This window comes from Embiotoca jacksoni, unplaced genomic scaffold, assembly GCF_022577435.1.
Source record: "Embiotoca jacksoni isolate LCO1_2020_lvr unplaced genomic scaffold, fEmbJac1.0.p SCAF_9, whole genome shotgun sequence".
Taxonomy (NCBI): domain Eukaryota; kingdom Metazoa; phylum Chordata; class Actinopteri; family Embiotocidae; genus Embiotoca; species Embiotoca jacksoni.
Window position 1 is genome coordinate 8,379,162 of NW_027185447.1, and position 24,680 is coordinate 8,403,841.

Sequence of the window (24,680 nt, forward strand, 5' to 3'; positions counted from 1 at the left end):
TATTTATTTATGTCAGAAGCACAGGTAAATAAGAGGAGCCTACGTTTTGTTGTTTTTGTTGGCAGTTTCTGTCATTTACAGCGGATTTAAAATATCTGCCCCATTGCTGTAATTCGATAGTTGAAATGGGGATGTTCAAACAGAACAGATATTACTTGTGTCATGTGAAAAGTGTTGCCGTATCATGTTTTTATACCAGTAAAAACAGGAACGCTTTGTCCAGCATTAAAGAAATCAAACTGCTCCCTTTGTTTCTGTGTAGAGATGTGGAGCAGATATTTACCAAGACGATAGGCAGGGGTGGTGGGGGGTGCGGCGAGGAGGAGAGGCATTAGAAGCGTCCACACACGAGCAATTAGTATTCCAGATCCTGATGGTTCTAAACACAAAAAGGCCTCACCAAATCCCCACGGCGGAGGTGTCAGACGGAAAATGACGAAAATCTGCTCCTTGACAGGGAGTCATTTATATTTTAGCTTCGTTCCATTATCTTAACGAATCCATCATCAGCCAATGCAATATTAACAGCAGAAAATCAACTCATTAGATCCAGGGGGATTTAATCAAGATTGCAATCATGTATGCGGTTCCTGGAGAGTTGGCTTCTTCTTTTTTTTTTTTTTTCTTTTTGGTCCTTTCCACGTAATTGCCGCATCTCAGATCTTAATAAATTATTCTCGATCTGAGATTGATGCCTTTTTTTTTTTTCTTGCCTCTCACGCCATGCACTCACTGTCTCCAACTATAATATTTACCATAAACATTATTATGTCATGGGCACACAGTTTAAAATGGCCTTTAGCTAACTCGCAGAAGTAATTGGCTTCTCCATTTCTCTCTCGTTTCCTTGCTAATTGCCCAGCGATATTGCTAACAGTTCCCTTGGAAAGAAAGAAAAGGCCTCTTTTGCACAAGCTGGGATGTGTTGCTAGGATTTTTTTCCACCTTTACATGTGCATGTAGAAAGAATTCCCTGTGTTTGATATTGCTTAACAAGACATGCAAGCAGATGAAAGAACATTTCACTTTTGATATGTAAAACTTTACGTGAAAGCCAGGCAGCAGAGAGAAAATAGAAAGAGCTCAAATTTCAGGTGAATGTATTTTAGTCTTGTTTCTCAGAAAAACACTTGGCAGAAAAGGAGCTGCACTAGATACATAACTGCCACAGATATATCGGTCTACAAATCTTAATCAAGATGATTTCTCAGGCATGCTCTGTCCAATCCTATAACTGTAAACATTTCTGAATTTATATTACCAAAGATACTTAGCATTCATTATTAACGCTTAATTTGTTATCACAAAATAGAATTTCAACAAAAAACGAGGACAACATAACTCCCCTTCTTGTTTCAAAGATAAATACATACAACACTGCTTTAACTAACGCACACAACTTCCTAAAGGAAATTCACCTCTTTTCAACTGTAAAAAAAATTATACCAAAACTAACATCTACATCATTCAACAGGACTGAGGGGCAAAACTCAGCTTGCACTGCAGCTTTACTGTCAGTGAATAAGAGACCTCATGCAAACCCGCACCAAGTGTCCTCAAGTTATCCGTTTAATTTCTGATTCTGTGTGGGAGCATTTGTCTTTAACCATAAAAACCATGAGACTGTACGTGTACCACTAAGTGGTGGAATCATGTGTTGTAACTGACTCTGGGACACAGTGGACCGTTTATTTAATACAGTCCAAATGTAGAAGAGCGTAGACAATAAACATATTTCATATAGGATGGTTTTCAGCTTTGATACCTCTTGATGTCAGAAGCTCATTTTCACTCACTAACACTACACATGATAACTTGTGAAATCACTGGGATATGGTATGTGCTGCTCTATGTATTTAGAAGTGGAGCTTGAAAAATATGGTGAAAATAGAAAAAAAAACAAAAAAACATCCAACTCACAAGAAGAAATGTAATCCTAAAATTATGCAAAAGTGTCGTAATATTGTGTGAAGCTCTTTTTGTTGTCGTGTGCTCCCCATTCTCTGCACCTGTCTCTCACTCGTGTGGCAACAGGGCTTCTTCCCCACACAGACAGGATTAACTCCTAACATGTTCAACATGATCTAAAAGTGTAAAAACTGTCAGAGAGACCTTTAATCTGCCCATGGAACAAAGCCTTTTGTACAAGGACTAACCTGACCTTGTCACTGCAAGTTTAACTTGCTGTCGGTTAGGCAATATAAAGCCACAGCCAGCCGCTCTCTTCCACTCCCTCCCTCTAAGTCCTCTTCCCTCCCTCCGCCTCGGTCTCTCGCTCCCTCGTCCTGTGCACAGAACTGGGGGTGTGTAACTGCAGCACCAAATGCTGTGTTAATCCCTATTTCTCTGAGATGGCCAATAGTAAATCCAAGCCCTCTGTAAACCAATCTCAGAGTTTTTTATCTTGATTTATTAGATTACGTGTCCCGGGTCCCTGAGCCCATGCTACACATACTAATCCTAATCGGAATAGACAAGTATTAGCTCAGTTCAAGGGGAGCTAAACAGCAGTGGAGGCCAACTTTCAGTAAGAGGGAAACTACGAGCTTACAGGCTTGATGGGGCTTTTTTATCCGTTTTCCTTTTTTCTCCACTTACATTAGGAGAATGAGTGTGTAATTAAATACATAAATCCTGACATACCAACCCTCAAAAGGCCTAAAACCACTGAACCCCGTCCAGTTTGGCTTTCTTTTCCCTGCACAATGAAGTTACTGAGCCAAGCCCAATCATTTGTATTTTTCTCAGATTTTTAACAGTGAGCAAGGCAAACATGAAAGTCCCATTGAAAACAACTGCAAGAATTAATTTTACATCTCAGTGAATTCAAGGCAGTGTTGTCAAATTATAAGCAACAGGCCTACGTAACTAATTTCCCTTGGTCCAGAGACTGTAAGTAATCACTTTTCATCTGTGATAATAAATCGCATATAATTAGTAAGGTGTCTCTTCTCTGTTTGCCTTTTGTGGGCAAACTGAGGCCACCAAAACGTCAGATCTGGTCACAATATTGTTACTGACCTTAAACCAAAATGAAAGGCTAGTCTCACACATATTGTAAATTGCTGGTCTCACTTTTCAACCAATCCAGCCAGTGCGGACGGCAATTGGGTTAGGCTGGATGGAGTCCATGTGACACATAGAGCCAGGGCTGGGGAACATTAAGAAGTGTCTGCTTGTACACTAATGCTGGTGGCAGCTGTCAGTCTGCCAAAAACTGCAGCAGCAGCAGCAAGGATATCCTGAAATACTATTGAAAACCGCTAAACCTCCTCCTCGCTGATGTAAAGCTATACAGCTGCTCGGCGCCAGCACAATCACTGATCAATCTGGGAAAGTTAAAAATGGAGCCAGGTTTGTGGGCTAAATGTGCTGCTTTTCAGCTTGGAAGGTCAAAGTATTTTTGCTGCATCTGACAAACTTTGTACAGCAGCCACAACAAAATGCAACACATAAATTGGTGATTATGTGCTGCAAATGTGTGTCCAGTTATGTATTTCTGTCCCTGCAGGAGTTCATGTAGATTTTTGTGGCATCACCAGAGCGCAGAGTTTGCCCCTGCCCGCTGCCCTCGGGGTGACATGGGAGCTAAGGGAGATGTGACAGCGATGTCTGCTCCCTGTATGTGTTTGTTTGCCCCTGAAAATGAGACACCAATCTCACTCCAGCCCCCTGGGCATGTTTAGCTCTGCCTCCACCGCACCGCCTTCATCTGATACAAAGTGGAAGTCCACCCGATAATAACATGTATCTCCGCTGGTGGGTGAAAGTGGATACATATACACTTCAGAGCATGAAAAATGTTGATTGATTAATCCCTTCACTTTTCGGTCTCAAACCTACACTGAAGAGACTGAAAAATGATTTTTCTATATTCATTAAGTGGTGTCAGGATGCAGCAAAGCATACTTTGTAGTAATGTCACCATAAACAGCCCAATAGAGCGTGCAAGGTGTTATGTGATGTTTAAAAAACCTGATCCAGTGCTTATGTATGCCAAATAAAAGTGAGGAATGAATTTCCTTTGCTCTTGTGTTTTGTCCTTAGACCTAAGTGTCACCAAGTATACTTTACAAGGAATATTCATTTCCTTAGGATGGCCTCGTCAGCCTTGCGACCCAATCCATATCCATTCTGTCCTGTCTGCCCTCCCCAGTCCCTGCCTCTTTTCTGTAAGTGGCAGATATTTCACCTGCCTATCAGTTTCCCTTTAAACGTGCTGCTATATGCAGGAAAGGCGCCCATATAGGGTCACTGACTGTCCTCTACAGGGCCCTCTTTGAAGCTACTATCTGGCTGTCTCTGCTTCCCCTCCTTCTTCTATCACTCAAATTACAGTGTGTAGAGGTCACTGGTAGAAATGGGTTCAACAGAGCTGATTAACTTTGATCTAGTTTTACATATTATTGGGATGGAAAAAGTCCAAGTCTTGTGAGGCTCATGACTTAAAAAGCAAATCATAAATTTAGGCACCCCAGACATATATTTACAATAGGGAAATAGTAGGCTTCTTTAATTTCTCTCCAGTGCCTGGAACAGAGCCTGGAAGATGTTCAGCAAAGTAGTGACTGCATGACGAGAGAGCACACTGTATTTATAAGAGTACGCTTGTGTATGCAGCCCACAGCAACATTCAGTTTACTACCAAATAATGGGAATCAGATCATTTCCATGCAGAAATGTGCAGCGGGAAGGAAAGCAGCTGCTTCAATGTGAGGAAGGTAGGAGGAGGTTAAAAGGAGTCAATGGAGGCTAAAGAGACAGCAGGTCTACCGATGACAGAAAGAGTGGCCAGGGACTGCAGTTCAGGACTTCTGGAAACCACATCAAACAGGCTATGGAGCGCTGCCAAAATGAACACACACCAACTGTTGCAAACAAAAAAAAAAGAGGAGAGGAGAGGGGAGAGGAAACAAACGGTAAAAAAAAAAAAAAGGAAAGTTTAGTAACAAAATAGAAATGTTTGTTTGAGGCTCAGAGGAAAGCAAAGACAGAAATTCAAGAGCATATTGGCTTACAGACAGAGAATGAGAATAAAGAGAAATGAGGTAGCTGGTGTTGCTACCTTCTGTGCTTACAGGAAAAATCCTATCCAGGTTATATATTGCTGTTAGAAAAAATATATTACATATATTTCCTTAATACTGTATGCAAGTCCCTTGTTAAACCTGCTTTCTCTCAGTTTCATTGACTTCAGTTCGTATTAGTGGTTAGTATGTTTCACTGTTCCTCAGCTTGATTTTTAACAGCCCCTTAAGAACAGGTGCGAACTTGCTGTTGTAAGTGAAAGGGAGGTACGAGCATAAGCAGACAGATATAGGAATGTAATTACAGTTTATAATAGAAGGTTCCAAGAAACAAAGACAATCGTCTGTATCGCATATCGAGTTGATTTCTTTCTTCTTTCACAATTTCAGTATCTTCCCTTTCTTTAGGGTAAAACGATCATGTGCAACTGAAATACAGTAAATCCAACATCAGCATGATTTAGTCTGAATCACACTGCAGGCAAGATGCTCAGTACTATTTTTATTGCCTCAGGAGACTACTTTAGCTATTTACCAATAAGCAAGCTGGGCACATCCTATTTTTCTAGTACCCCAAAAGGACTCCATTAACAAAAATTTTCATGACAAAGTAATAACTTAAGTTTGTTAAGAAACAAAATACACTTGCCGTTTTCAGCTTCTCAAACTTGGGGATTTGAGGTATCTGATAGAACAATCAACCAATCCAATAATTGAAAGACTGAATGATTAAGAGGTAGTTAGTTACATTCATATGCATGATAATATCAACACGTCATTGGTATCAGCTTTAAGGCTTTAAAATGGCTTTCCAACGAAATGTCAACATTGGCCACAAATTAACATTTCTGCAAGCTGGGCAGATAAAATGACACTTGTGCCTAAATGCTTGATGTTTGACAAAATACTTAAGACACGCCCCCGTCGCAAGGGTGCCGAGTCGTTGAGTATTAAAGAGGGTCCAATATTATGTCTTATAAGGTTTTTTTTTAGGTGTCCGAAGTGGATAGCAAAGTTGCTACATGCAATGACCGCTTAGTGTCCGCCATGCGGTAAAGAGCCACGCCGTGTTCCCTCAACACTACTAATTTAATTTTGTGGATCAATAATTCATATATTGATTACTGTAAAAACATTGAACATTGTTTTACATTTGTTCATACTGTGGTGGAACGGGTCAAACAGATATATGCTAGCCAGCTGTGGGCAGATCAGCAGTAAATGGTAAACAACAGCGAGCATCTGTCCATGATTGCAGATATCCCGGTCTAACTAACAGTGTTTTCAGGTGGGAAGCCTACAGGTGATCAAGTCAATGAAGCTGCAGCAGCTCCTCATTTTTTTGTTTGTGGTCTTGCAACCGTGGTGGCTTAATAATGTGTGACAAAAAGCTTTTTTGATGCTTCATATATTAGTTAGAACTACACTGAGCTAGCCCAGCAATTGTTTTGCAATGAAAATGTGGAATTCATCAAATCTGGATCATGTAAGAACTGTTTCGCTGCCATGCTAACAATAAAACTGAAAGTTAGTTGCTGTGCATGAAGATAGAGGATCTGATCTTTTTTGACAATACATTTACAACTGAACGGATTAGCTGTTCAGGTCATTAGTCAGTCCACAGTTATGGTAACATTCTCCAGCTAGATTTTCCCAAATGTAAGCATTTATTTTCTTCGTCATATACAGTAAGCTGAATTAAGTTTTGCTCCGTGAATTTGATACCTTTGGCACTAAAAAAAGAATAATGACCTTTTTAAATGAAAAGTCCAACATTTTACAGATAAAAAACATATTTTTAAAAATCTGCAGATTAATTGTAAATAAAACGGTTAGTTACATTGATAAAATAATGTGATTGTCCTGGTTATTTCAGTGCTGTGAAAATGTCAACTACTGCATTTGTGTTGTCTGTGTGCTTGTTTCTGTACAAACAAATTGAGTAATTTAGTCTGAGTCTTGATTCTGTTTTGGCTAAAGCCCCTACAGATGGTATTTCTGCCAACTCTTACCAAGGACCAAACAGAATAATGACACAAAAAGTTAAGATAAAAGATTTAACAAATTTACAATGTAACTTCCTCATTGTTTAGCAAAATGCTGCCAAGGCTAATTTGAGATTGATATGCTGAGGAACTATAAATATTCATATACATGTAGGAGCATTAAGCTGCTTCTTTGGGAAGGAGCTAAAACTTGTCTTATTCCCGCTATCTACTCTATCAAGTCTTTTCACAATGTGTCCACAGCCCCCCTCCCTGCAGCCTGCCGTCAGGCCCCATTCTCAGGGCTATCAGGAACCAGCCACTTGTTCAGCACCTGACTAATACCCACTATAATGTCACTTCTATATTTGTATCCTGCTAATCTGCTCTCAGGCTCCAATCTTTTCCACTTTCTTGCAAATTTATCACTAGACTGAAAGTCTGCTGCCAGATCCTAAGTGCCTCACCCTTTTAAATTAAATAGTGGCATTTGTGATAAAGCCACTAAATTCCTTATCTAACTGACCCGAAGAGTCATTCAAGGCAAAGTGTCACTTTTCCTAAACTGGAGCGCTTGTGACGCCATACACGCCACCCAGTCCGACTGCCACACCAACACATACATGCGTGCATGCACACACTCACACACTTACAGTTTTCTTGTCCTTTTCAAAGACAGAAACGGGTCAAAAATAGAACAAAACACAAGTTGTGGAACAGACAAGTGCTTTAGTAAAGTGTGTCCATAAATAAACAGTTTGTGGTTTTTCTTTATTCACAATTTAAAATGTAGTTATTTTGTTGAACTAAACTGTCTCCTTTACAACTAGTACTTTGTGGTCATATGATAGAGCAGCTACAGAACTGTTTTAAATATAGAGTAATCTCAAACTATAATACCATAATAAATAAAGGATGTATCAAGTAAAAATTTCAATATTGTGCTTCATAACCACTTACATGGGGAGTTATTCAATTACTCAGGCAGTTGTTCAATAAGCCTGAGGCAATAACATAAGATGTGTCTGTGTATACCTTGTACGTTTTAAGTTCCACATATTTTACCTAAACTACTTCAACAAAACCCAGTTTAATTTATGCAAAACCTTTTTGATCGTTCTCAGAGAAATAGCGAGCGCTAACAGCTCCCACTTAGGTTATATTGTCCTGTGTTTGGGCTCAAAGAAACACTGGCCTGTCAATAAAATGTTTTGTTCACTTCCTTCCCATTGTGGATTCATGACCTAATAAGGCACTGTCTGAATTCTGAGGTTATTTTGAGTTTGTGTGATAATGCTTACTCTAACTTTGTCCCTCTTTAGAGATTCTAACAGGAGCCAGGAACTTTCAGAGAATGGCAGTTTGATCAGATAAAAGAGAGCTTCAGGCCTGTAAATGCTTCCACTCCTTCTACTACTAGTATTAGTAGTAATGACAACAACAATAATAATAAAAAAAAAAAATAAACTTGATGCAATAAAGTATGTGCATAGCTGTGCATAAATTACAGTGCAGTTAAAACATTTTTAATAGAAACTTCAATAAATGCTTTTCTGCCTTTTTAAGCACACGCATTATGAGCAGAACCAGTACTAAAATAATATCTGTCAAACACATACAGGAGGAAAAAATACTGACAACCTTTATTGTTTTCATTACCACTGCTCTTGTTTTCATGCATACAAGTATTTTGGCCTTTTCTTCAGTTTCTAATCTGCTTTTGATATGGTGAGATGTGACTTCCTACCCAGCCTGTTCCATTGTTTTCCTGCATTTTTAGAGGAATGAGGCTAAAACAAACTGTTCCTATGTAGAAGGTCAAACAACATTGTTATGAAACTAAGAAAATGAGACTAAAGGTAACGGCGCAAAACCAACAGGGTATTCCTGTTCCCGAGCAAGGACGCGTAAACACCACTCTGTTGATCTGTAATTAAGAGGGGAAAAAAAAAATCTTCACTTTAGCACTGTGGGCTCCTTGCAGTGATACTTGCTCTTAATCTCAGTCTCTTGTGTTTATTTATCAGTTTTCAAAACTGTACGCTGAAGGACTCCTTGATTATTTAGACAAGACACAGGAGTATTTCCTGGGCCAACAGAGCGAAATCTCTGATGCAGGGATCCAAGCAGGCAGCTTGCTTAATACTTGACCCATGACCTCTCCTGGGTAATAATGCCTTCATATCTATCCTCACACACGTAGTGGCACAGAACAATCACATATTCAGATGCCTGGAGAGCTTTCACAAAGCCGTGAGAAACACTGTCGAATAACCAAGTTTCTATTTCTAGCAACTCTTATAGTGTGAATTTTTTAAGTCATCCAACATATCAGCCTTATTAAAATATTTAATTTTGAACATAAAAATGTAAATATGTTGAATTAAACGAGCAGGAAGTTAGAAAACATTGTACAGTACCCGTGTAACAGTCCCTGACCTTTGTGAAATGTTTTGCCCTCCTTTCCCTTCTCTTCGAAAAGAGCCGCAGGAAATCAACATTTAGCACTTTAAGCACCACTTCCAGAGATCTGTATTGCCCTCTGGTTAACACCTCCAGCATTTTCCATTTCTTCACATTTTTAACACACAGTCACCCTTCAGCTGTTCCTCCCTTTAGTCATACTCACTTCACACATTTCAGAAAATCTGCCATAAAGTCGAGCAACTGCAAGCTGAGAACTGCCTGCAAAAATAAAGGGCTCTCAGAATAGATAAATAAAATCTCTGTTATCCAGCTGCCCTCCCTAAATCACTCCCAACCCCTTCAACAAGTGGTCACAAGCCAGGGCAAAGCAGACTCTTTCAATAGCGCATGACAACCACAAAAAAGGATTCTTTTAGATTCCAAAACTGATTGCTCAAGTTTTACAAGTAAAAACTGGGCTGAATCTGAATCTTTGAACATAATTACAGTATGTCCTTGTATCATCCTTCCTGTTGGTGAAGTAACCGCTCGCTGCCCTGCAAACATTCCTGGAAAAAAAAAAAAACATTCTGAAAGAGGGGAAGTGGGAGGTTTGTCAAGCTTATTTTCAGTCAATATTTCAGGACTTCAGTTTTTCTGAGAGAGGAAGCTGACTGCGAGCACACATAAGCACCAAGTCAGACATTCCCCATATTTCACACATCCATCACTGCATGGGGGATCACATGCGGACGGAAGTTTCAATAAAATCAGAGGTTAAGCACTGTAAAACCCCTTTTGTTTTCTTTTCCACATTTTCTTTTTAAGCGAGATTGAATCCCACAACTACACCGCCTGCCAGGCTGACTAGGTTTTTATTGTGTTGGCAACTACTGCCTCAGTCCCAAACACAGATTCATCTCTGAAGGCCACTCAGCCACACAGGACACCAACAAGCATAATTTGCCAGAGTTACTTAACATGTGTTGCAGTGAGCCGGCCAGATTTCCAACCAGCTGCTAATATTAGAGCATTTTTTTTCATTCTTTTTTTCTTTTCTTTTTTTTTTTGGAGATTGATCAAATAAGCTCAGAACATCCACAGCACAGTATAATGGAACACAAAGGCCTTTCAAATGAGATGATTACATTATTACACTCTATAAGTCTTTCAACAATGATATGAAACATTTTTACAAAAATATAAAAAGGATAATATTTTCAATGCTGCTCAAATGCTAAAAGAGAGAGAAAAAAAGACTTCTAAGCAACTCTTTCTATAAACAAAATATCCACTTCTGTAAAGGTGTTTGTGACCAGGCATGCCGTATACACAGAAGCCACTGTACAAGCAGTGGTCCCTTTGCTTTTACACAGCTATCAGCGCAGTGGTCAGACTCACCAAGACAATAAATCCACAGCCAGCCCAGGGATGGTCTCTGAAATCCCTACAATCAGGCTGCCGATAAATGCTATTTTGTGCTGACTGCATTGTCTCCTGCCTCTATTCTGGTAATCTAATGTGTGCTACATGCTCTTGGTCACCTTGACTTTGGTTGCCATAGCACTCAACACAAACATATCCCCACCCAGAAATACACCAAATAAGGCTTGGGGAAAAATCTCATAATCAGACAGCACAGAGGGAGAGGCAGATATAGCCTTAAATATATTGTAAACAGGTCAAAGCTATTCCTGTGTGTACATATACAGTGCCTGCGAGAGGTTACTGGTGACACACACGCACACAGTCTGGCTAATTAGTATACAACAATAATTGTCCTAAGCTCAGCTATTGTTGACTCAAAGAAAATGATAATTGCATGGGCATCAACAAAAAATAAATTGAAGTTCTTTGGAAGAGAGAGGTCTTTGAGGACAAGTCTGTTTGTACCGAAAATGACCTTTAAACACCTTCCTCCAACACAGAGGAATCAGGCTACAAGAAGGCAGCCGTCCTGTCTAGCTGTCGACCCCGGCAGATGTGAGTTCTGAAGAGTTCAAAAGAATTCTGCATGGGGGCACCGCCATTTACATAATCCTCCAGATATATTCCCCTGCAACCTAATCAAATTATTCACAAGTCTAGCCCCTAACTATGAAGACCACGCGATACACAGCCTTTCCATTACCAGTCTCTGTGCCTTAATCGTATCGAAACAACCAATGTCACTTTTCCCTTTAGATTGGCCAACAGACACAGCAAACAAAGCGGGGTTGTGTCTGACACACAAAGATTTCAGACAAACAACATCTTTCCCCCCTTGTCCACTTTGTTTGGCATTTCTCATTGTCCTGGGATTTGATTTACTTTTGAAGAGTGCACTAAGAGAAAGAGAATTTTATCACTGGAAGTACACAATCTTAAGACAATAGGACATGATGTTCAAATGACGCTTTCAAGGGAAGTTGGTCGTTGTAGTAATTAGCAGAGCAGAGTTGGCGCTATTGAGACTAACTTTGAAAGACAACTGCAGATGACACAAGGGATTTTGATAATCACGGGGTTGGGTCCCTCAAGGCCTAATCCGAAAAGAAGATAAAAACAGAAGTGCTGATTCAAATGCAAGTAGGTTTTCTGCAGTAACAGAATTTACAAGCTTGAATATATGGCACATTTGTTACCTTGTGAGTCTCTCAGACGTGAGAGTCAATGCCAGATTTGATAGTAGTGCTTCTCTTTCATGTTATAATGTCAAATGCATGGCCCTACACATTTAGAAAATGCATTTGCAAGTTGATTTGAATACATTTAGGAAGAAATTAAGATGTGATTGTTTTATGTGGAGGTTTTTGGAGAAGCAAAGTGCAAAACTTAGATCACAGACAGATGCTCAAGAGCAGACAGGAGATATGCCCCTGCGCAATATCAAAAATGCATACAATTTAAAAAAAAAAAAAAAAGGGAAAATCCAGTAGGAAGTGCCTTTTACAATTTGTAATTTACAAAAAGGAATCTCCTTTTTAGCAATATGATACTGCATCATGCAAATTTTGTAATCTTGTGCCACATGCTTTACATTTTTTATGGCTGTCTGAAACATTTGGTTGCCAAAACTGGTGACACCACATCCTGCACAATTTACACAGTTCATCTCGTTCTTCTCTTCACTGTGTCTCTACAGAAGAAAGGCCACTAACCACTTATGTCAAAATACATATTTCTTTTTTAAGGTGCACTTTAAGTTTTACCTTTCTCCTCTTCCTTCTCCCCATGTTGCGTACTGACTGTGGTTCAGTGCTTTTAAATGTACTTGGGTCAAGTATGTTTTATCACTGCCCATGTTACCAAATGTGGCCACCAGCATTCCAATTAGGGCCGGCGACATGGACAAAATCAAATATCACAATATTATTGACCAAATACCTTAATACTGATATTGCGACAATATTGTAGGGATGACTATTGTTTCTTTTACATAAGGAGATTTTTGATAAATAATCATCAGGAATGTTGATATATTGACAAAGTAGGTGAAGTCAAAAAATAGAACAGTTAGAACATCCTGGTGAATTCAGAAAATGAAATCACTGTGCTGTAATGTAGCCTGGAAAACCAGGGAAAGACAACACATATATCACGGTATTAAGATATCAAAAATCAAAAACAATTTGTCGTTTTATATCACCACTTTGACATGGCATCAATATATTGCCCAAGCTTACTTCCAATAATAGCGACTGTAATGGGCCAATGCAAATGTTGCAAAGACAACGTTGCAGATATAGTTTGTCACAGTTTCCAGCTTGACTTGGACTATATCTGACTACCATTTCTAAAGTGACGTCACACCACAGCTAACCAGGGGTGCTATTTTTCTGAATGCCTAACTATTCTGCTGTCGCACCGGTGCAACCTTTGAAAAACATCATTCGCACCTAAAATAAATGCAACCAATCATTCACAGTCTGGAGCCCCGCAGTCATATCACTTCCATGTTGCTGCACGCACCAATCGTCTACTTTCTTCCATCAATAAAACTTTAATTCCAAAAAGATAATGAAAAGCAATAATTGTGCAATCTACTGTACTGTTAAGTTGTCACAATGTTAGAAAAACATAAAGCACAAATAATACCTTATGCTAACAATTTTGATGTCACTGCTCCTTCACTGAGTCCGGTTTAGCATTGTTTGAGTCTGAAAAACATCATCCCATTGTTAATCAGCCGGTAGTTGCTTTGTGTTCAATATGCTGCCAGGGGGTAAAGGGTTAATGGATCAGCCAAAGTTTACATCCCATATGCGGTCAATTTTCAATGACTTCTTTTCCCACATTGAAATAAACTATTTTATGTCTCCAAATATGCAGATCATTTTGCTTAATGAAAGATGCTTGACGTCTCAGATCCAATTAATATGCAAATGTAAGTGAGGATTTATTTGTGACATTCTGTATGGGTGAGAGAAAACAAAAAGGCTTCTTAACAGTTACACTAATTGCTGTGACTGATTGTCACATATCATCATTCACTCTGAATCTTCTAAATACCAAAATTCAGATAAAAATTCTTGCACAGGGTTAGATATATTTATTTTTCTGTATTTATTAGTTTATTGTTGTTGTACTGTGCATCATGTCTTGTTTTGGCATGATGAGAGCATATGTCTAACCAACCACGAATCTCTCACCCTGCAGTTTGTCTAAAGGGTGAATAACTAAATTCAGCACGAGACAAATCTTTTGCTGCAGTCCCATTTAATGTAAGGTAAATCCAATTATTGTATATATAAGAGTTCTGAACATGCAAGGTATGTTCAAGTGAAGCATTACATGTTTTAGGTGCACTTTACTTTTTGTACCAATTCCAAATTATAACGTGTAAAGCCTCAAGATACATGTAGTTCTTTCTTCTGATTACTCATTACCGCTTTGTAAAACAATACTGTGAAAAGGCTGCACTAGCAGAGTTGTCACATATACAGATTTTATGGCTTTCACACATCCAATTTCCACTCTGACCATTCAAAAAAGCCACACTAATGCAATTCATCTTTGATGTGGAAAAACCTTCAATCAGTGATGTATTTATCACTGTAAAATAAAATCAATAATGTAACTCAACTATTAAAATCCTTTAATGGATGGAGCAATATACTTAGCCGTTTGCATCATCCTCAAGCTTTAATGCCCAAGGCACTATACAGAATGGGGCTTACATTTCAAGAACCGTAAAGCGTGACTGACACCTATTGTGACATATCGCTTCAACATACTGTATATATTAAACCGACACATTTGTCCTGTACAGGACTTTTAAATAGTGACCACTAATCCAGCAATTCATATTGGATAGTACCAGAGAAGAATTCCTCAAAAATAGTGATGCCAATAAAGCAATGATGCCATTCTTAAGGTTTTTATTTTTAATAAACAGAGTAATCAGTAATACACAGCTGGGTTTGAGTAGTTGCTTTGTCTGTACAAGAAAGCACATGTATTACATGTTCCCCACAGGACAACCTTTAGCATTTTATATAGCATTTGAGGGAAGCGATGATTTAGTGCACCCCAATCGAGAAACACTTCCGGGGCTGTAAAAAACAACAATCAGCCACTTTGGATTAAAAGGCCATACGTCCTTTAACAACAACCAAAAAAACACAACAACATGCTGACTGGCAGTACGGTGGGCAAAAAAAAAAAAGATCCACTGACATCGCCTCTAATGCGTCTAATCTTCTTGTGATATCTTTATAGTGTGCTACCTTGCTTTGTATGGCAAACAAACCTCCTTGTCAATATTAATTCGAAGGGCAGTATTTAGAATATGTTTTACTTTGGATATGAACCTGAAAAGGTTCTTTAAAAAAGAAGAGTAATTGTAACATCCTGACATTACTGTCCATGCCAGTTTTAGGCCTGATGCAATGAACCTGCAGGCAAATTCAGCTTAGTTTTTCTGTTAAGTTTGACCTCTTGAGAGATGCACTGAACCAACAGAAAGATATGTTTACATCTCTCTTCTTGCTCAAAAATGTAAAACAACCAGCAGGGTTGGTAATTGGTGTTTTTGCTGCCATGGCTCACAATAATAACTTTTACAAAGTCGTGAAAACAAGTATTCAGGTTGTCATCTACAATTGTTTCGAGAAATTTATGGTCAAGGGGATTTTTTTTTTAAGTTCAGTTCGAAGTAAACAGATCTCAGTTACAGTGGTGTTTTTTGAACAGAAATGTAGTAAAATAAATGGTTAAAGACATGGGATAAAACACATTAAGTGATATCTCTCTTCTGTCACAACATGACAATTACAACTGCCCTACAAAATCACATTTAAGAAATAGTGTGTTTTGTTTTTACTTTGAAATGTAACAACAGTTTGAAAACGTTCAACCACAAAGACAGAAAACTAAATGGAGATAATATGACCTCAATGAGAGTGACAATTTTCAAGAAGTCATTTTACATGTTTGGGATTCACAATATTGTGAGCTCGTTTAAAAGCCTGAATGCTGAAGGTGACAGGGGTTCTAACTGAAGCAAAAAACTTTTTAGACATGTCCTGAAATGTGAGAGTTCACCGATGTATGCTGCTGTAAATTGAGAGCATGCACGAAACATTTGACACATATCTGGTCAAATGAAAAATGACACTTGTCGGTCTGCCAACATTTCAGTGTCAACTGACAAAGCGTATTTCTGGAATGTGCTTTTTTTTTTTTTTTTCTTTTTTTTTTTTTTTTTTTTTTTCAAAAAAAGAGGTTTTTAATCCACAATGATCCCAAACAGCTGAATGCTTCATCTGAAAAGTATTTGGTGACAGGCTTTGTTGCATTTAAAGTATAAAGTAATGTCTAAGTATCAGGATTCGGGTTTCTTGTGCTGCTTCTGAATCAGGAAAAGTAAAATTAGATACTTGGGCCTGCATGTCAGCAAAATAACTGTACTGCACAGTACCCATGCAACACTAGATAGGCCAAACATATTCATACCCAAAGCTTAACAAGACTCTGCAAAGTCTTGAGCAAACGTATTGCTTGTGTCTGAATCTGTCAGTGTTTGTGTGTGTACTTGATGTCTGTTTGCATGCCGACCTAGCCTCAGATTGCTGTTTGAGGATGTAATTGCTCTGCTCCTCTCCTCCTCGGAGTGGCCCAGGATGGATCTGCGCGGGCTGTTTAGCAGTCAATGGCCGGTGCAGATTGTAAACAGATCTCCCATGAATTGCGGGTTTAGCAGTTTTGTGAGTCTCTAAACAAGGTTCTACCGATAACGCCATTCTCTCCCTGACAAAATCAGCCACTTTGCTGCAAGGGTGTGATTTGAGAGGTGCCAGTCAACTTGATTGACACTATTAATCCCCCACAGGAGCAAAGAGGAGGAGAAAACAAACCATGCCCTTATAGAAAACATGTCCCTGTTTAAATCTTACTTTGGGTAAATATTTTACCTAACTGCTGTGCAGTTAGATAGCAAACATGTTTTTGATAGGTGAAAAAGAAATGAAGCTGTATAATTGACTAAATTAATGCTTTAAAAAAAAAAAACACAAATTTGCTGTCTTGGCGTAAATAATGACTGAACAATGCTGTATTGAAACAAGGAGGTTAAGCTCCTTCACTTTACATGCACAACCCATGCGGAGGTGTCACAGACCAACTGTGACAAAGAGAAGAAAATGCATGCATGCGTGTAGTTTCAACCTCATATAAACATATAAGTTGGCGACTGAAATGTGAGTGCTTCCATTTGCTTTGTAAATTCATCCTTGATTTGTATGCTGTCATCCTGATTAAGACCTGAGACAGTTGCACAGCTCTGACATACAAAACACAGTGTGGCTTTTAAATTATACATTAAGCTTCACTGGCCAGTAGGAAAGCAAGTCATCAAGCATTAAGCACACATATTAATTTTCAAAGAAGCAGTGGTAATGGGAACATCTTGGAGACAGTAACGCTGGCTTGCCTGAAGCAGACAGGACACTTATATTAAATAAGTAACTGCAGACGGCCAAAAATCCTGCTTTTCAACACGGTTTAAACATGCCTACACCCCTCATACAAAATACACAGTATCACTGGATGGAAACGTTTCAGATGATGTCCAGAGCCAGTCCATGTCTAAAAACGGAACTACTGACAGGGTATTTCAATTTCATGGGGGAACACTGCGGGAGCTGTGATAAGGCTAATGACACAACCAAGACAAACAATTCAGATTTGTGGAAACTCTACGGTGCAGTTTGTAAAGCTTTCTGTTTCCGGAGTTGGTTTGACAAGAGAAGAGTACAAAAAGAAAATCTCAATCAAGAAAATTAGAATTACACACCAAAATCTTGGTCACTTGATACTAAAGTCTTTGATGCCATCTGGATGGCTTCCAAATTCATAATTATATTTGTGCAATTAAAACCAGTATCTTTACAAATGGCAAAGTGGACCCATTGACAGATTATCATTTGCACAGTAACAGTTACAGTGGTTCTGCCAGCCCCAATGCATGTGGATTTATATTGCATAAAACCGCTATGCTATATATCCTGTATAAGTATAGTCTGCAAAAACTCAAGACATACCCACCACAAAAGTCACATTAAAATTTTGTTTGCATTTTCTGATCACAAGCTAAAATCATCAAGAGCCAACATACAACGGCCAACAGAGCGAACAACACCTCAAGCTATATTTTATCAACCTAAGCACACGGTCTAAAGCACCTTGAGCAAGTGCATACAGGACGTGTCTATATCCACTTTTGCGAGTTTAACGGTGGATAAAATGAATGTAAAATAAGCATAGTACAAAGACATGGTCATTAGTGTCCAAATAAATCATAGGTGTGTCTCCCATTCCCTCTAAGGGCCAGGTGCCAGGTGGGCCACTACAATGGCAGATTTTCCAAATAGTAGTAGCACCGCTTCTCTGCAAAGGAAATGAATTGCTGTCCGCTGAGTCAAGATAGCAATGCGCCAACTATGTGCCGGACTACTCCTCAGTCTACGACCAGCACACCCATGGACACACTGAAGTTCCACTGGTGCTTTCTCCATTTTAAAACAATATACTGTATCAGGTTATGTATTCATGATTGCACTTTTTGAATCCAAATAGCAAGAAATATTGACTTAAGAGTAGGGCTATGTTTGTCAATTGCACAATCACAAACCACTGCCTCAAGGTAATAACGCGACAACAATGCGCAAAATCAAACCTCATTTTAAGACCAAACGCACACACATATTTAAACAACCTGGGCGCTGGACGGGGAAATGACAACTTCATCGATCTGAAACTAGCAAAGACTAGGGATGGGCATTTCATGCAAAACAAATTTTCACCGGACCGCTGAAAGCAGCGTGTTATTCTTTTGCCGATGATATTTAATGCACCAGGCAAGCAATTGGCAGGCAGCTTTTAGTTGCATTACCGCCACGTTCTGACAGGAGTAACGCATTATAAGTAGGCACCGGTAAAAAAAAAAAAAAGAGAAATAAGAAAGAACAATAGATCGAAGAACGTGCAGTAGATCGATTTTAGAGATTAAAACGACTATTTGAATATTCTAAATTTGTGCCCCATCCCTAGCAAAGACACTCGCAATGTGCTTGGCACCACTTTGCTCAAGGTGTTGGACAGAGCCTCTGATATAAAAATGTAGTAGATTTCAGTTGATATATAACAGAGAATATCTGTGACCAGACACCAATTTTTGAGTTTTTGAGGAAGGGACACGGAATTTTTTAAAGTAACGAAAGTAAATTCCGCATATAACATAACGGATTTAACTTAAATATCGTAGGTTAGGTAACTTACATGATGTATGTAATTTCACTGATGTAAAAAATTAAGTATTTTAACCAAAACCATGTTTAAGAAACCCTAACCAAGTAGTTTTGGTGCCTAACACATAAGCAATAGTTTTTACCTAAACCTAACCACATGGTTTTTGGTAGCTGAACCCTGATACACTTTACTCTTTACGCACAGTCGAGGCAAACTGTTACTCTAACATGGTCCTTTAGTGGACTGACAGGTGTATTACACGCTTCGGCATAATATCGGGATGTCATCCCATGTCTGTAGACTATTCGTATGCAACTGTACGTGTTGACAGAACATCTGCAAACATACCTACCAACAAAGCAGGACCATGTGTTTGCTATCCGGTCTATTGTACAGTACATCAAGTCTTTTTGTGGTGTAACTGTGAAAACATTTATAGTAAAGCAAATGACTGCACAAAGTGGAACATATGTAAAATAATCAGAAACAATAATATGCTATGAAAAAAGCTAAACTTCTACTGCAAGAGCTGCTCATGCATATCATGTCGAAGTGACTTTCAGCACACATACCTAATAATTGTTACTTTTTACGAAATGCATGCAGTAGTCGCACAACTCCAGTGATCAGCAGGAACCCAGCTGGAGCAGAGGCACATGCTCAATCATTTTTTTTCCTTACAAATGATGTAAAAATGGCCCATTACGGCGAGGAACAAAGAGGATAGGCACCATGTTTGAGCCAACCCCTCACTGATGCCCTAGTGACTCGGCCAGCCACTCTCCCAAGGCCTACTCCTTGATTAAATGCATAATCCACTACTCCCCATCCCCAATGATTTAGTGTGCCTTTAAATCAGCTTGCGCACACATAAAAACCTCAAATAAAAATCACCAAGAAAAACCATTGCACTCTAACAGTTCTATTAAAATGATACCCAGCCCAGCCTTTCTTCTCTGCAATAGCGTTTATTCCACATGAATGCATATCTTCATTTTTTTTCATAGGTATGCATATAAAATATTTAAAGTTTAAAATGTCACCGTTGAAACATCAAATGCAGGAGTCTCTCATTAATCAGCAAGGATTGAGGTTCTCTTTTAAGGTTATAACCCTTTGAAAGAGCAAAAATTACATTTTTGACCTTGAAGATGAGACAAACTCATAAACGTAAAATAATTTGCAGTTTAAAGGGGAAAGAGATATCGGTTACCTCAGCCAGCAGTGCTCTGGGTTGTCAGGGGGAGACCAAACAAGTCTCATTTTCATATTTACATCCAAGCTGTTGAGATTAATTTGAAATCACATCAAGAAAAAAGAAACAAAACTCAGAGAAAACATCAAAAGGGGCAACTGTCAAAGTTTCAAATCCATGGGGGCCTAGCTATCTCCAACGTGTGACACGCAGACTTTTTTCTTGCAGTTTTATTAAATGGTGCATGACATTTTCATTACTCAAGGAAATTAAATTGACTAATTTTCTTACAAGCCTTGTACGTCTGCTATTTTAGGGAGGTGCACAGAAGAGAGCAATTGTTTCAACACCTACACAAAGGAAATGCGAACGTGGATGTGCTCTCAGAAGAAAAGTGATTTCAAAGGTTTAGATGAAATTTGCTCGTTAATGAGGGAATTCAGGGTCTTGATCTTTCTCTTAAAACTGGGTTTTTGATCTTATGCCTAAGTGCTGATTCTCGTTCATTCACTTTCATAGAACATAAACACATTCATAGCATTCATGATATAAATTAGAGCCTCAATTCTTCAATATTTTGGTGCTAAAATAGATTACAGCAGCAAGATGTTGACATATTTATATACTGTATATTATGTTAAAAGGATATATTGAGAAGTAATTGCTCCAAAGTACCAGTGGCCCATTTATTCAAGCTGAATTTAGTCTTAACCAAACCAAATGACAAACTTCAAAGACCCATCCTTCAGTTTGTTTTTCAGCTTTGGTTGAATGAAAAAGGTCAAAAATGTGTAATTAATCTTGATAGAACTAAAGATGGCAATCCACTCTCTGAGTGGTAAGCATCATAACACACACGCATATATTTATAAAAGCATTTTTCCTAATCAACACTGATATGCTAAAGCATGGTTATGGATCCACCCAAGTATAAAAGATTCAGACCAGAAAGAGTGACGCTTTGCTCAGACACTGAGGAAAATATGGAGTCAGCCAGGACCTCAACACTGCCCCTCCTCTGGAGATGAAAAGGCTGATTACCTTCACCTCTCAGGGGTGTAAGCCACATGGCTGACAACATCATTGGAAAATAGACTACTGAACTCCTTTGGGCCCTATAACAGCTTACATCTAATGTGGTGGGAAAATTCAGACTAAAAAGGAGTTGACACCACAGCCATACTCTTATATTGTTGAATGCATTACGAAGGAAGCCACTTATTTCTGGTTTGTTGGTTGTGAAGCAATAATGGGTGAAAAAGGATTTATAAACTCTACATAATGAACCAGCTGGGGTTGTGGGAGTTAAAAAAGTATAGTTTGAGTAATGTATATTGTTCTCACTTATTAATGATAAGCTGCATTCCTTTTTTAAATGCTCAGCAGTGTATCTGGATGACTTCTCCCTATAGAAACAAAACAGTACATTATATGCCAGAGGATTTCATGAGATTTTGTGTCGCTGCTATAGTTAACACAAAATTCAATGTACAGCTTCTGATAGACACTGGAATTAACATAAACGTCCATAAAGACACCTTTTGTGATTTCAAAAAGATATTTGTTTAATTCACAACACAACTGTTGCTTTTCAAAAATGGTATGGCAGAGCACAAAGAAGTTTAAGCTACATAACTAATTTAAACCAAATTATGAATTGTTTTTTTTTTCAGTCCTCCGCACTGTTTCAGTTACACATTTTGAGTGCCATTGGATAAAAAAATGGCAATTCAAAAATGATATCCCACTAATCCTTTGATGAATAAGCTGGAACCCTCTGTATGACCTCTATGTTCGTCAACAGCAACCACAATTTAGTGGCTGCCTGAACTCTATTTCAAAGGTTACTGAATTAACTTAAAATTACTTACAATGCCATTAAAATGCTGATCTTTTTTGTTGTGGCTGTAAATTAATTTAAAACCTCAGCGATTTGAAATATTCTGAGACATGTCAGGCGGGAAAAAAAAATAATAATGGCAGAAGTGGGGCTTTCTCAATGCTTTTGGCTTGGCAAATGCTTGTCTTGAATGATGAGAAAAAGAAATTGGTCTTAACTAGAAACATATGGTATTCCACTGGAGAGGAAGCCTTCGTAAGAGGATCATGGCTGTGTAATAAAAGGAGACAGGAAAAGGGCACGTGTGGCGGTTTGGGTGGATGGGGAGTTTTTCGAAGGCGAGATGGAACCAAAGTCTTTTTTGAAAGCTGTAGTGGTGGCTCACTAAAACACTGTTAAGGAGAGCACTAAACCTGAAGTGGCAACTGAACACCCCAATACAGACAGTCAGCCACAGAAAAGCTATGCAGTAGAAAAAGGGAGTTTCTTACAGTGCTTCATTTCTTGACTATAATGACTACCAGACTGGACACCCTGGTTGTACCCTGTATATCTTTAATTATGATTTCTTGATCTGGTCTCTACCATCTACTTAATATGAGTGCAGAGAGGCAATTTGTTTAATCATCGCACCCAGTATCATATTGTGTAGGCTTAGGGGGTATCTGTTTGTTCACCCCTTAATTTCTTACCAACATTACACAGTTTTAGACAATATAGCACAGTAAAGTAATAATATTTAAAACATTTAAAATAAAACGAATTTTAAAAGGAGAAATCCTTGTCATACATGTATGGCATTATAGTTAGGGCTGGGTGTTGTTTAAAAGTTTACAAATCTTTGGTTTTATTGGTTTTAGGGAGTGTAATCCAGGTTGTTTTCTGTTTTCCCTCACATGGAAGCTATCACTAGACAGTACAATTTGCCTAATCGTCTCACATGCTATTAGTAGATGCTGGCTGGCTTTACAAAAAGCCTCCAGTTACTGTAGCTCACGCAACTCACAGTTACTTGGCCAAAAAACAAATTTGAAAAGGGCCAAATAAGGTGTTCTAATGTAAGATTTGCTTACGTTGTATCTATTTGTGCTCGCCTGAGTAGAGTTTACATATGGTAGATGATATGGCTCACTGGTGTGGATTAGATTTACTACTTCGTAAACATATTAAAAGTTTTGCGTTAAAAAAACAAAACATTAGTGTGGATTTAGCAGAGGTATTGAAATTTGGTACCAAATAAAAAGGATATTTTTCATACGAAGTAGTATCAAGGCAATTCAGTCTGTGCCATGAAAGTATTGAAGTCCAGTACCTAGCCCTGCCTACAGTGCTGTCTAATACCAGGTTTTTGTACCAGGATTTAATGCTTTTGACTAATATTATGTGTAGCACTTTGAAAAAAGTTAAATGCTGTTCTTAGTGCAAAATTCCTTTAGTGTTGTTTAAGTTTTGGCTGAACAAGATATAAAAACAGGTCTTTACAAATAGGATCAAGCTGAATCATTTTTCTGGCATCATTTTCAGATTGTTTTTTGAGCTTAGCTATTTGACAGATTTGCTGTGGTTCATTTCCGGAGTAGCTAAAGACATAAGGGTAAGTTGTGAACTCGTTTTTAGGTGGCATGAGTTTATGTCCTGCACAGCAACAAACCACGTTACAAGAGCCTGCAGAAACTTATGCGGGTTAAACTCAGGTAAGGAATCACTTTTAAGGCTTTTAAGGACCGACTGATGCCGAAACACGCAATACAAAAGGAAACAGCACTTAGCCTAACAACATTAAGGCTGCAAACAACCCACAATGCAACACTCTCTGCAGAAGGCCATAGTTATACTGGTACTCTCTTCATTTAAAACTAATGCATCATGTTATGCACCTGTAATTGTCTAGATTTCACTTTTTCAATCCAGATCTCAAGAAATATTCAGGCTGACGTGAAATTTGTCTTGTTTCCCTAGCATGAAGGGACCACTGGCAGCACAATTTGAGCACCACAATACATCAGTTTCTCTGTGCGGGTTAATACCAAAATGAACCAATGTTCTTGTTGATATAGGTCATACTCTGCTATTTTCCATACCTTATTAACCCGATACCATCAAAGCCAAATAACATCTATTTTTGCATGGCATGTTAAGTAGCTTCATTCTACATATGTATTTTATTAAACACAGTGTAAGTCATGAGTTTTTCTTTAATTCAGACCTGCAATGAAGAACTTTTGTCTCCCCTTTCTACCATTGAGGATAATTACAAAAACACTTTTGACAACGAGGTAAATTAAATAAAAGGTGTCACAATGCCCACAAAAAAATAAATGGATCCATTCGGTCCGATAATATTTGGAAAATATAGATGAGCCGCATGATTGAACTATTTTAACCCCAGTCAAGTTAGCACAGGTCTAAACTGGAAGTAAGACAGTTCAGCGGGGAAAGTCTCTGGTGCACATGCTCTGCCCATAGAGCAAGGCCAGTTTGCATTCATCCAGCCGGTG

The 24,680-nt window shown here is 38.6% G+C and overlaps 1 protein-coding gene across 1 annotated transcript in view; it reads right to left on the reverse strand.

The window, feature by feature from the left end:
• Positions 1 to 24,680, reverse strand: part of casz1 (castor zinc finger 1) — a 168,347-nt gene that overhangs the window by 95,135 nt on the left and 48,532 nt on the right. The gene's annotated exons all lie outside the window — the stretch shown is intronic.